This window comes from Dendropsophus ebraccatus, chromosome 4, assembly GCF_027789765.1.
Source record: "Dendropsophus ebraccatus isolate aDenEbr1 chromosome 4, aDenEbr1.pat, whole genome shotgun sequence".
Lineage (NCBI taxonomy): Eukaryota > Metazoa > Chordata > Amphibia > Anura > Hylidae > Dendropsophus > Dendropsophus ebraccatus.
The window spans coordinates 145078719-145093321 of NC_091457.1; positions in this window are offsets into that span (position 1 = coordinate 145078719).

A 14603-nucleotide genomic window follows, 5' to 3' on the forward strand; every position below is an offset into this window, starting at 1 on the left:
CTACTTTTTAAAGGGGTTGGCCACTTTATAGTAAAATAGTTCAGTGTACAGTATTAGTAAGTGTACTCACTGTATATACTGACAGCAGCTTCCTGTATACCTCATAGAGCTTAAAGGGGTTGTCCGGCGATAAAAAATTATTCACAGAATAACACACATTACAAAGTTATACAACTTTGTAATGTATGTTATGTCTGTGAATGGCCCCCTTCCCCGTGTCCCACCACCCCCACCCGTGTACCCGGAAGTGTGGTGCGCTATACATTACCTGTCACGTGCCGACCACGGTCTCCGATCCTCAGCAGTGACGTCTTCTTCGGGAGGCCGGCGGATCTTCCCGAGTGCCGGCCGCCCTCTGCAGCGTCATCCGAAGCTCAGCCGCGATTGGCTGAGCATAATTGTGCTCAGCCAATCGCGGCTGAGCGGCTGATGGGCTGCCCTACTCTGCTTTGTTTCTGTCCATACAAAGGCTGGCATGGAGGAGCATGTGACCATGCCCCGCCCCCTGTGTCCTCCATAGACATATACAGGCTCAGGGGCTTGGTCACATGCTCCTCCATGTCGGCCCTTTTATGGACAGAAACAAAACAGAGTAGGGCAGCCCATCCTAGAGGAAGGGAGTCTGATTTTAGCTCTATGGGGTGCACTGGGAGCTGCTGTCAGTGAGGGCTGTGGGTACACTTAATAATACTGTACACTGAACTATTTTACTATAAAGTGGCCAACCCCTTTAAGTTTTCTATGTTTAAATCAATATTATACATATAGCCACCAATGCTTAGATCATGTTGTTAGACCACCATCCAATCACTCCTATATAAGCTGCACAAATGCCTCTTCCTCCACTTATCAAACTCCTTTCCTCCCCCTCTCCCCCCAACATTCTGCTATAAAAAACTGCTTTAAATCCATGAAGGAGGGATCAGATTACATGCTGCCCATTGAAGTCTATGAAGAGGGGAGGGAGGTCATCTGCTGCTGAAAAGACAGGAGCAGAAAACAGGAAGAGAGTTATATTCCACCTCAGTGCTTGTTTTATAGCTTCAACTGGTCAGTACTGTTCTATAATGTCATTTATACTGCTGCTGCTTCTGGGGGTGTGCAATAGAGATATAAGGGAAGTGAAGTGCATGTCATGTACAGAAACAAAAAAGCAGCTAGTGCAGTAACCTGGGGTTGCTAGGTGTTGTTAGCAGTGGGCTAGATGTTGGGGTGTACCTACTAGGCCATTGTCACAGTGTACTAACACTGGCTATGTAAGGTTAGAACAAAGTGCGTAGGTGCAAGTGCGAAAGGTTTTCCCAGATGACAGTGGCCCCACCTTTGGATTTAGCACTGCATACTTTCTCTCTCAGAACAAAACTAATCTTCTTCCTCCAAACTCCAACTTGAAGACCCTCCCACCAGGAACAAACTATCCTTAAATAGGGGTTACCTTCTATTGGTGGGGAATGTGCTAGAAGAGAATAGGTGTAACTGCCTGAGAGGTGGTGTAGTGTGAGGCACCCAAGCTACTTTTTAAAGTTTTTTATGTTTAAATTAACATTATACACACGACCATAAGGTGTCTCCCTTCCTGTCAAACTGCGGTCCATGCTCCGTGATATTTTGTCTTTTTGCACACTCACAGACATGGCTTAATATTTACTGACAGTCATTCCTGAGCGAAAAGACTTCACTGTACATGTCTAAAACTGCTACAAATGCACATTCAGTAACAGAGAATCCTGGAGGTGCTCGCATTGTATGGTCAGCTCTCCTGTCGCACCAAAACCTCTGTAACCACAGACATTTTACTGACTGAATTGTTGCATAACAAAGTGCATTGTCTCCTGGTAAGCATGCTTAGTAGATAATATAATTAGTAACAGTTAATACTATAATTAGCCTAAGTTAATTGCCCTCAGTTGATATACAGCCTGCATGATGAACAGGTGTCTTTCCTTGTGTGAGTGCTAAAGGGACTGGGACTTCCTGTGTTTGATCTCTTTTTGTGAACAAAGACCAAACATCAGTATGGAGGGAGTATAGACCACAGTTTGACCGTATGTACAATGTTGATTTAATGCATAACTATCAATTAAGGGTACAAACCCACTTGACGTATTTGCTGCGTGAATTAGTCTTAAAAATAAGCAGGCAAAACGCAGGTTGGCTTTATACGATTGTTCTGCGTTAAAATACGCAATTGCGTATTTTTTGAAGCGTGAAGCTACATGCGTTTTTCACACAGGTTGTTAACAACTGATGCTTTGCTAACAACAAGCTTCACGCTTCAAAAATACGCAATTGCGTATTTTAACGCAGAACAATTGTATAAAGCCAACCTGCGTTTTGCCTGCTTATTTTTAAGACTGATTCACGCAGCAAATACATCAAGTGGGTTTGTACCCTAAATGTCATTTTTTAGGAATCAATAAATATGAATAGTACTAGGGATTTTAAGAAACTCTTTAATGAGTTTTATTAGGCAAGAGTTTCCTTCTGTACTCAAAAAGCCATTTTCCTACCTCCCTCCTTACTTCAGAAGAAGCAGGTTTTCTGTGTCCCTTATGCTCTATTAATAGGTCTAGGGGGGTGAGTGAGCATGGAGAGGAGATAAGTCAAGCCTGCACACAACATAACCCTACCATCTTCTCTCATCAAGACACCAGATAAGCACTGACCTTTTTGACCAGCGTTTTATCTGGCCAGCCAGTCTGCAAACAGCTGGGCTATTTGTCTGCTCTTCCTGTTCACTCAACCCGCTCGGCCCCTCCTCCCTCCATAGGTTATAAGGGGACCAATCCTTAGGCTGCATTCACACGTTCCGGGAAGTTGTCCGTGCTCACGGATCCGTGTGCACGGACAATTTTACAGCCCATTGCTTTCTATGGGGCTATTCAGATGTTCCGTGATTTTACAGATCCGTGATCCGTTCCGTTAAAAAATAGGACATGTCATTACTCGGAACGGATGCACGGAAAGGATTCCCCATAGAAATCAATGAGATCCGTGTTTTTCACGGATGTACACGGATGTGACATGCATGTTCATCCGTGAAAAACACGGATGTGATGTAATCAATGTCATTTAAAATGCTGTAAGACAGATCCGTGAAAAAAACGGACACGGATACAAAACGGATGCAAAACGGATTGTTTTGCACGGATCACGGAGGTAGCTGCCGGACCACAATCACGGACCGGGAAAATCACTGAACGTGTGAATGCAGCCTTACTTTGCTCCTTTGTAATGAAGACGGCTTTGCCTGATATTGCACAGATAAGAAGTAAGGGGGGAGGCTGGGAAATTGCTTTTTGAGTACAGAAGGAGGCTTTTTTGCTTAATAAAACCTATTACAGAGATTCTTAAAATCACTTGTACTATGATTTTGCGGAAAAAAAAAAAAAAAGATTAAATCACAGTTACACTTTAACCTCTTAAGGACGCATGACATACCGGTACGTCATGCGCCCGTAAGAGGTGTTCAGAGTGGGGCCGCGCGGCGACCCCGATCTGAACCGCCACGGTCCCGGGTGCCGCTTGTAGCCTGGGTCCGATCGCCGTGCCCGCTAATACAGTAATCAGATGCAGCTGTCAAACATGACAGCTGCATCTGATTACTTCTATGCAGCACTTCCCTGGTGTCTAGTTGTTATTTGTTAACAATGGTTTGAATTTTTTACAGGCCATCAGATACAATAAAAATTATACATGTTATATATCGTTTTAATCGTAACGACTTGAGGAACATATATAACAAGTCAGTTTTACCCCAGGGCGAATGGCGTAAATAAAAAAAAAAAAGCTTTTTTTGTTCAATTTCACCCCACATTGAATTTTTTTCTGGTTTCGCAGTGTACTTCATGCAAAAATTCAGCCTGTCATTGCAAAGTACAATTAGTGACGCAAAAAATAAGGGCTCATGTGGGTTTCTAGGTGGAAAAATACAAGTGCTATGGCCTTTTAAGCACAAGGCCGAAAAACCGAAAGCGCAAAAACGAAAATTGGCTCCGTCCTTAAGAGGTTAAACATAGAAAACTTGATTTCTTAAAAAAACTAAATTTCACGACAGGTATGCTGTAACATAATGCATCAATACAGATTAGTTTTCTTTGTGACACAATCCCTTTAACCCCTTCCTGCATCAGTCAGTACATTTACGTCCTGATACGGGATGGGGAGTTCAGCGATTATTCTAAGCCAATCGCGGCTGAGCAGCTGATGACGCGGCAGAGGGCGGCGGGCACGAGGGACGGTCAGAGCGGACGGGGATCGACACGCATCAGGTGAGTATAGAGCACTACACTTCCGGGGGTGACGTGGGTACAGGGAAGGGCGCCATTCACTAACATAACATACTTACTGTATGTTGTATAACTTTGTAATGTGTGTTATTTAGTGAATAATTGTTTAGCGCCGCACTACCCCTTTAACTGTATTGTTTTCCCCTATCCCTGGTGTCTAGTGGGGGGATTTCCCCCCCTGCAATGCGATTGCAGAGGGAAGATCCCTTCTCCTTACCGAGCTGGGACTCAGTGTAGCACTGACGCTGATCTCGGCTTGGCAATCCATCTATCTGGTTCGAATTCCCCCCCCCCCCTTTTCCCATAATCTATATAAAACAAAATAAATAAATAAACAAACAAACATATTTGGTATCGCCCGAACTATTAAATTATTACATTCCGGATCTTGCACGGTAAACGGCGTAAGCGCAAAAAACGCCAACATGCTTTTTTTGTCACATCAAATCCAGAAAAATTGTAATAAAAAGGGATCAAAAAGTCGCATATAGACAAGTAAGGTACCGATAAAAAGTACAAATCAGCGATTTTAAACACATTTATCAAGGGCTTTGCGACAATTTTTAGGTGAATAATTGGATTTTTCACCCAGTTTTGTTCTAAGTTCTATTTATAAACCAGTATTCGACAGGCAAATATTTTTTAGATGCAACTTTTTTTTTTATCTGCCTGTTTTGCGTATTCATCCAAAAGTTCGCTTAATCTGGGATTAGCGCCCAATTTATCATTTGCGACTTTTTAAAAAGTCGCACAAACAGGTGCAGGCCTACATCTGGTCAGTACCAGGTGAATATGCTTGCGCAATTTTTGCAACTTTTTGTGCGACTTTTTTGCAACCTTTTTACTTAGATACATTAACTATGGCAGTGCTACATGTTAATAAATCAGTCACAAGATATTGGAATAAAATACACACCGATCCCCAATAGAATAGTCACACACATTAGACTCCTTAGTAAATGTCCCTTTTAGTTTTTTTTAAAAGGTTTTAATTTTTTTTTAAAGCTGTCAGATAAAATAAATCTCATAAATTACATCATAAATTACATATCATAATCGTAACGACTTGAGGAACATATAGAACATGTAAGTTTTACTATAGAACGAATGGCGTAAACACGAAACCCCCCAAAATGAAAACAAATTCCTTTTTTTTTCAATTTCACTGCACAAATAATTATTTTCTGGTTTGGCAGGTTTGGAAAAATTAAGTCTACCACTGTAAAGTACAATTAGTGGCGCAAAAAATAAGGGCTCATGTGGGTCTGTAGGTAAGAGAATGCAAGCGCTATGGCCTTTTAAACACGAGGAGGAAAAAAACGAAAACGCAAAAACGAAAATTAGCCCGGGCCTGAAGGGGTCAAGGAATAATCACTCTGCGACACTTGTTTTTCTCTTGATTTCTTCGGTCGTGTACATATTAGTACAAAGAATAACACAGGAACCATGTGACGAATGCCTTTGTAGATGAACGCTAAATTACACCTATCACAATTAACACACAAGCTTTTGTCCTCTTGTGCGAATCAGTATCCAGTCATTTAGCTATAAATTACCTCCGTCGCTGTGCTATTTTAGTTGGGTTTTTTTTTTTTGGGCGCTTAATTATTTTGTAATTCAATTTTATTGTAGAGATCATGCATGAGCATAGCATAACAAACATGAAAAATAAGCAGGTTGCAGAATGACTTCATGACTCATATGGATTCTTAGTCACGACTAAAGTGAAAAAAAAGATTTTGTCATAATTAAAGCCCTCCGCAGTTTCTGTTTTTTATTTGTTCAGGAGCCGGAGGGCTATTTTATTGTGGACGAAAAAGTGAACAGTAATAATGCAACAACAATGGAAATAATAAGGTACCATGACAAGCCCCAGCCTGACCGCAGGTCTAATGACCCAAAGAAACAGCAGTTCAGATGATCATGTCAGGACTAGAGATGAGCGAATCTCAAACACGCTTTAGTCTGTCCGAATCCGAACCCGTGCGTGCGGTATTTGATTACCGGTGGCAGCAGAAGCTGCCAGATAACATGGATACTGCCTATGGCCTATGACTGTATCCATGTTTTCCAGGACTCCCTAGGGCTGCATCCAATTTCTCCAGCCACCGGTAATCAAATGCCGCACGCTCGGGTTCGGATTCGGGCAGACCAAAGTGTGCTCGAGATTCACTCATCTGTAGACAGGACACGTGTACACATTGGGCTTTTAACCCCTTCCCGCACGAGGGCGTTACTGTGGGGGACTTCAGAGTGGGGTCGCACGGCGACCCCGCTCTGAACCACCGCGGTCCGAGGTGCGGCATGTAGCCTGGGACCGCGGCTATTAGAAGGCACGGTCCGATCGCCGTGCCTGCTCATTAAGTCTTCAGATGCAGCAGTCAAAGTTGACAGCTGCATCTGAAGACTTACTGCAGCTGATTCCCTGGTGTCTAGTGGGGAGATCACCCCCCCGTGACGTTGTCACGGAGGGGCGATCCCTGCTTCTGGTGCCGGCTGGGATCTGTGCCGTAATGGCGCTAATCCCGGCTCGACATTCTATTGCTTTTGGCTGCAGCAGCTAAAAGCAATAGAACACTGATCTCATCAATCTATGCTGTATAACTATACAGCATAGATCTCAATGAGATATCAGTGTGCATATACTAAAAGTCCCCCAGAGGGAATAACCCTAACCCCAGTGGGAATGACCGTAACCCCAGGGGGGAATAACCCTAACCCCAGGGGGAATGACCGTAACCACAGGGGGGAATAACCCTAACACCAGGGGGGCTTCTAGTATATGTGTAATAAAAAAAATTGTTGTATCATTAATAAAAAGCCCCCTCCCCTAATAAAAGTTTGAATCACCCCCCTTTCCCCATTTTATAAATATAAATAAATAATAATGTTTGGTATCGCCGCTTGCGTAATCGCCCAAGATATTAATTAATCACATTCCAGATCTCGTACAATAAACGGCGTAAGCGACAAAAAATCCCAAAGTGCAAAATTGCATATTTATGGTCGCATCAAATCCAGAAAAATTGCAATAAAAAGCGATCAAAAAGTCGCATATGCGCAGTTGAGGTACCGATAGAAAGAACACATTATGGCGCAAAAATGACACCTCGCACAGCCCCATAGACCAAAGGATAACAGCGTTATAAGTATGGGAATAGAGCGATTTTAAGGAACATATATTTGTTAACAATGGTTTGAATTTTTCCATAGGACACATAGCGTTAAAACAAAGATACCCCCCTCCCCCCAAAGGAAAAAAAAATGTTTGTTTTTTTTTTCAATTTCACCACGCATATAATTTTTTTCTGGTTTCACAACATATTTTATGCAAAAATTCAGCCTGTCATTGCAAAGTACATTTAGCTTACATAGTGCTGCCTTCTATGGAATCCTGGCTGGAGTGTATACACATAGTATACACTCCGTCCGGAATCCCTAGTGGCGCTGCAAGAAACTGACATGTCAGTTTTCTGCGGCTGCTTTTCAATGAATATCGGACGCAGAAAACCCTGTTGGTACACACAATGGAGCGTGCGACTTCAGCGAAGATATCCGAGAGAAGATCTGAAAAGGCCAAAGGAAGAAGCATTTGCAAAATCCCGTTATTTGTTACTACATAAAAAGAAAAGGAAAAAAAATCATTCATATGGAGAACAAAATGACAAATCCAGATTTGCCTTCTCCTTTAAATTCAGTCTATTCGCTGATTTAAAAAAAGTGATAAATAACCATTGGTTTCTCATAAAACACAATCCTATATTGTCGATTCACCATTGTCGAACACTTCGAAGATACAGAAACATCAAAGACATGATAGTACGTAGCAAATTTGACAACACAAAATGCAGCAAAAATTGGTTAGAATCCACCCCAATAAAAGAAAATTATAAACATGGAGGTTGCAATTGGTGTAGTCCTTTTTACCTTAATAAAATGGTGAATAGAGTGGGAGTCAGCAAAAAAGTAAATGGCATGATCTGTTGTCACACGACATACTTAGTGTATGTAGTTACGGCCGTTTTTTATATACTGTGGGTAAAACCATAAGACTGTTGAACAAACGAGTATGAAGGGTTGTTTACAACAGGAAAAGGGGCACCTGGATGAATTAAACACATGCAAGAAGAACACCTGAGTAATGCTAAACATCTAAAATTCATGGGACTAGAATGTAATTAAAAAAGTGAAAAGGATAATATAATAAAATTCTTGTTCAGAAGCCAAATGAATTTGGGAAACAAATGCCAGGGAGCAAGTGGCCTTAAAGTGATTATGTCACCCCCCTTTTCCATATAAGGAGATCTCAGCACCCCCTAGGTTGGGTGGGCCTATTGTCCCAATGTGGGTGGAGATATGGGCCACCACAGCTGTTAAGCTCCGCCCCTACGGCACTGTCCAAAACAATAACATGCATTTTTGAGGGCAGAGACTACCAAGAAATCCTTTAAGAACTCTTGATATGAAAAGGGGGGGGACAATATCACTTTAACAACCGCATGTTTTTATAAATATACAATCAATACAAGTCTAGGAAGTGTCTGAAGAAACATGCAAAAAAGCAGCACCCCACAGTTTATCAAATCACAACATTTATGGACATAGAATCTATGCCTCTGAGTAAAGCCAGTTCTATGTCTTGATTGAAATCCCCATAGAAAACCTTTTTTTGCTCTGGACAGTTCCTGACATGGACAGAGGTGGCAGCAGAGAGCACTGTCAGACTGAGAAGAATACACCACTTTCTGCAGGACATACTGGAAAGAATACAACACTTCCTGCAGGACATACAGCAGCTGATAAGTACTGGAAGACTGAACATTTTTAAACAGAAGTAAGTTACAAATTTATAAAATTTTCTGACACCTTTGATGTGAAAGAAAATATTGTTTAGCCAGAGTACCCCTTTAAAAAGCTCTGATGTAAACCCCCCCCCCCCCCTTGGGGCTAGGTTCACACTATGTAACTGTGCGGCTGTATTTGCGGCTGTAATTGTGCGGCGGTATTTTTGGTGGTTCATGCGTACGCTGGAAAGTATACGATATACGGCTGCACAGTGCACACTATTGTATGAATCTACGGCCCAATCGTAAACGGACCCGTAAAAAATGAACAAGACCATTGTTTGCGGCTGGACATGCGGCCGAGGATTGACAGGCGGTCCGTATGGAGTACTTCAAAAATAGCCGGCAATGATGCCGAATGCCGATGCCTCTAATAGTTAATATATAAAATTAATAAAACACATTCTCTTTGTAATAAAGTCCCTTTCGTTGTTCAATAATTTAATTCTAACGAATCCATCATTGTGCAATTAAATATACTGTTAAAATAAATATATATATAAATAAATGTATATTTATATATATATTTATTTTTTGACAGTATATTTAATTGCACAATGATGGATTCATTAGAATTAAATTATTGAACAACGAAACTGATTTTATTTCAACGAAAATGTGTTTTATTAATTAAATATTAATTAGTACAGGAAGCTCCATTAAGCCGTTAATTCATATGCCGGCAAAAGAGCTTTCTGTACTAATCATCACTTTACTTTAATGAAAACATCAAATGTTTCTTCTAATTATGTTATCACAATAGCATTATTAGAAGAAACATTTAGAATTATATGTGCGCTCAGCTGATTGGCTGATCGGCTGAGCGCACATATAATTAGCGGGTCCGCAGTACAGTGACTTCATTGTGCTGCGGACCAGCGAAGAGGACACATCGGGGTGAGTATACAGATCTCCCCCCCCCTGCACTGCACCCCTCCCAGCAAGGAAGGGGGGTCACTTAACCCCTTCCTTGCTGGGATGGGTGCAGTCTGACATCAGTCTGGCCCCCAAGGGGTTAAGGGGGATGCAATACATCCTCCCTTAACCCCTTGGGGGCCAGACAGTAAGCAGCGATCTGTAAAGATGCTGCATACTGTAAGGAGCACAACACCGTTCACAATGATGGGTGTTGTGCTCCTGTTTCTGTGTTTTTTGTGTGTTTCTCCCTTTTTGTTTTTCAGATATCGGTATCCTGGGGATTACGTCGGATTCCGTGGACTACGTCGATGAACAGCGTTTTTTTGTTGTTTTTTTTTAATAAAATGGTCAATGAGGGGTGTGGGGTGTTTTTATTTGAATAAAAAAAATTTTTAACTTGTGTCTTCTCTTTATTTCTTTACTTTATAGACTTAGTAGTGGAAGCCGTCTAATAGACGGAATCCATTACTAAGTTGGGGCCTAGTGTTAGCCGGTATAAAATGGCTAACACTAACCCCCTATTATTACCCCAGTACCCAATGCCACCAGGGGTACTGGGAAGAGCCGGGTGCCAGTGGTCCCGGAGCATCAAAATTGGCGCTCCTGGACCGGGCGGCAGCAGGCTGGTAAGATTTAGGCTGGGGAGGGCCTAAACCAATGGCTCTTCCCACCCTGGTGTTACCAGGCTGCTGTCGTTAACACGTTATAAAAATAGGGGGGACCCTATGCGTTTTTTTTTTAAATAAATAAATAATAATAAAAAACGCATAGGGTCCCCCCTATTTTTATAACCAGCCGGGTTAAAAACCAAACGACAGCAGCCTGGTAACACCAGGGTGGGAAGAGCCATTGGTTTAGGCCCTCCCCAGCCTAAATCTTACCAGCCTGCTGCCGCCCGGTCCAGGAGCGCCAATTTTGACGCTCCGGGACCACTGGCACCCGGCTCTTCCCAGTACCCCTGGTGGCATTGGGTACTGGGGTAATAATGGGGGGTTAGTGTTAGCCATTTTATACCGGCTAACACTAGGCCCCAACTTAGTAATGGATTCCGTCTATTAGACGGCTTCCACTACTAAGTCTATAAAGTAAAGAAATAAAGAGAAGACACAAGTTAAAAAAAAATTTTATTCAAATAAAAACACCCCCACACCCCTCATTGACCATTTTATGTAAAAAAAAAAAAAAAAAAACGCTGGTCATCGACATAGTCCACGGAATCCGACGTAATCCACAGGATACCGATATCTGAAAAACAAAAAGGGAGAAACACAAAAAAAACACACAAACAGGAGCACAACACCCATCATTGTGAGCGGTGTTGTGCACCTTACAGTATGCAGCATCTTTACAGATCGCTGCTTACAGTCTGGCCCCCAAGGGGTTAAGGGAGGATGTATTGCATCCCCCTTAACCCCTTGGGGGCCAGACTGATGTCAGACTGCACCCATCCCAGCAAGGAAGGGGTTAAGTGACCCCCCTTCCTTGCTGGGAGGGGTGCAGTGCTGTGGAGGGGGTGGGGAGATCTGTATACTCACCCCGATGTTGTCTCTTCGCAGGTCCGCAGCACAATGAAGTCACTGTGCTGCGGACCCGCTAATTATATGTGCGCTCAGCCGATCAGCCAATCAGCTGAGCGCACATATAATTCTAAATGTTTCTTCTAATAATGCTATTGTGATAACATAATTAGAAGAAACATTTGATGTTTTCATTAAAGTAAAGTGATGATTAGTACAGAATGCTCTATTGCCGGCAATATGAATTAACGGCTTATGGAGCTTCCTGTACTAATTAATATTTAATTAATAAAACACATTTTCGTTGAAATAAATTCAGTTTCGTTATTTAATAATTTAATTTTTAACGAATCCATCATTGTGCAATTAAATATACTGTCAAAAAATAATTATATATATAAATATACATTTATTTATATATCTATTTATTTTAACAGTATATTTAATTGCAAAATGATGGATTAGTTTAAATTTAATTATTGAACAACGAAAGGGGCTTTATTACAACGAAAATGTGTTTTATTATTTTAATATATTAACCATGAGAGACATCGGCTATAGTGCAGAGGATCGCAAACCCCGGTAATAGCAATTCATGTAAACTGTGTTCCCTGCTTTCCCAGATGCATCCAGAGGTGTTTGCATCACTTTCTTAACCCCTTAGTGACCGCCGATACGGCTTTCTACGGCGGTCACTAATGGGCCTTATTCTGCTGCCATCAGCTTTTTACGGCGATGGCAGAGAATAAGACTGCGGGGCCGGGACGGCCCCCACCCCATCCCCCCGGCTACCGGAGGTAGCTGAGGGGTTGGGGCAGTGTGTGAGGTCCGTCCCGGCCCCCCCCCTTACCGACGATCGCCGCTATTAACGTTATAGCGGCGACCGTCGGTAATGGAGATTACCGGTGCCGCCGCCGCCTTTCATCTCCCCCCGCCGTGAATCTACGGCGGGGGGAGATGAAATAAGTATCCCCCAGACCTCAGATCAGCCCCCCCTAGTGCCCCGATAACTAACCCCCCTCCCCCGGCGGCCATCATTTCCAAGATGGCCGCCGCTATCGCTGTGAACCGACTAACGTCGGTTCACAGCGATTAAAAGGTTAAAATGAATGAAAGCCCCATGCTCTCCGCCACCGGAGGTAGCGGAGAGCATGGGGCAGTCATCGGGGACCCCCCTGTGGGGTCCCGGTACAAGCGATCAGCGGTATATACTATATACCGCTGATCGCTTGTGCCATGTGCTCCCGGCACTTTTTATCCCCTGTCACCATGAATGATTGGTGACAGGGGATAAAAAGTGATGTCCCCCCACCCCCCAAGTCGCCCCCCACCCCCCCTGTCACCCCCGTCCCCCAGTCACCCCCCCCCTTCCCCATATACTCACCGGATCGACGGAGCTCCTTCCTCCTCGACGTCCTGGCTGGTTATGAAGTGCGCATGCGCTTCACAACCAGCCAACTCTGAAAATTTAAAGTGACAGAGACCAATTTGGTCTCTGTCACTGAACTATGATTACTGAGATAGAAAATATCACAGTAATCATAGTAATACAGTGAAAATGAATATGTAAAGTACAAAAAGTGACAAACATACAAAAAAATAAAACACACACTTTTTATTATAGTAATAATTGCAGTTTACTCCCAAATTACCCCTAACCCCTCCCCAGATTACCCGTAACCACCGCACGTTGCCCGTAACCACCGCACGTTGCCCGTAACCACCGCAAATTGCCAGTGACCCCCTCCAGATTGCCCGTAACCACCCCAAATTACATGTACCCACCCCAGATTACCTATAAGCACTTCAGTTTATCAGTAACAATCCCAGATTGTCTGTAACCCTTCCAGGTTGCACATAACCCCCCCAGGTTCCCCGTAATCATGCCAGATTACATGTAACCCCCCCAGATTGCACGTAACCACTGCGCGTTGCCTCTGACCACGCCACGATGCCTCTGACCACGCCACGATGCCTCTGACCACGCCACAATGCCTCTGACCACCGCACGTCGCCTCTGACCACCGCACGTCGCCTCTGACCACCGCACGTCGCCTCTGACCACCGCACGTCGCCTCTGACCACCGCACCTTGCCTCTGACCACCGCACCTTGCCTCTGACCACCCCAAATTGCCAATGACCCCCTCCAGATTGCGGTGCCCATGTCAGATTACAGGTACCCACCCCAGATTGCCTATAAGAACTTCAGTTTATCCGTAACCACCCCACATTGCCCGTAACCACCCCACGTTGCCCGTAACCACCCCAGATTGTCAGTAAGCACTGCAGGTTGCGCGTAACCACCCCACGTTGCCCGTATCCACCTCAGATTGTCTGTAAGCACTGCAGGTTGCCCGTAACCAGCCAACGTTGCCTGTAACCACCCCAGATTGTCTGTAAGCATTGCAGGTTGCCCGTAACCACCCCACGTTGCCCGTATCCACCCCAGATTGTCTGTAAGCACTGCAGGTTGCCCGTAACCACCCCACGTTTCCCGTAACCATCCCAGATTGTCTGTAAGCACAGCAGGTTGCCCGTAACCAGCCCACGTTGCCCGTTACCAGCCCACGTTGCCTGTAACCAGCCCACGTTGCCTGTAACCAGCCCACGTTGCCTGTAACCACCCCACGTTGCCTGTAACCACCCCACGTTGCCGTAACCACAGCAGGTTGCCCGTGACCACCACACGTTGCCCATAACCACCACACATTGCCCGTAACCACCCCGCGTTGCCTGTAACCACCCCACGTTGCCTGTAACCACAGCAGGTTGCCCGTGACCACCCCATGTTGTCCGTAACCACCCCAGATTACCTGTAACCACCTCAGGTTGCCCATAACCACCCCTGGTTGCCCGTAACCACCCCACATTACCTGTAATCTAATTTTTTTTATCTTATTTTAGTAACTGCGCTATTCTAATAACCATTACTAGCTGCGGTTTTGCTCCTGTAAATCGGCGCTCCTTCCCTTCTGAGCCCTGCTGTGTGCCCATACAGTGGTTTATGCCCACATATGGGGTACCGTTGTACTCA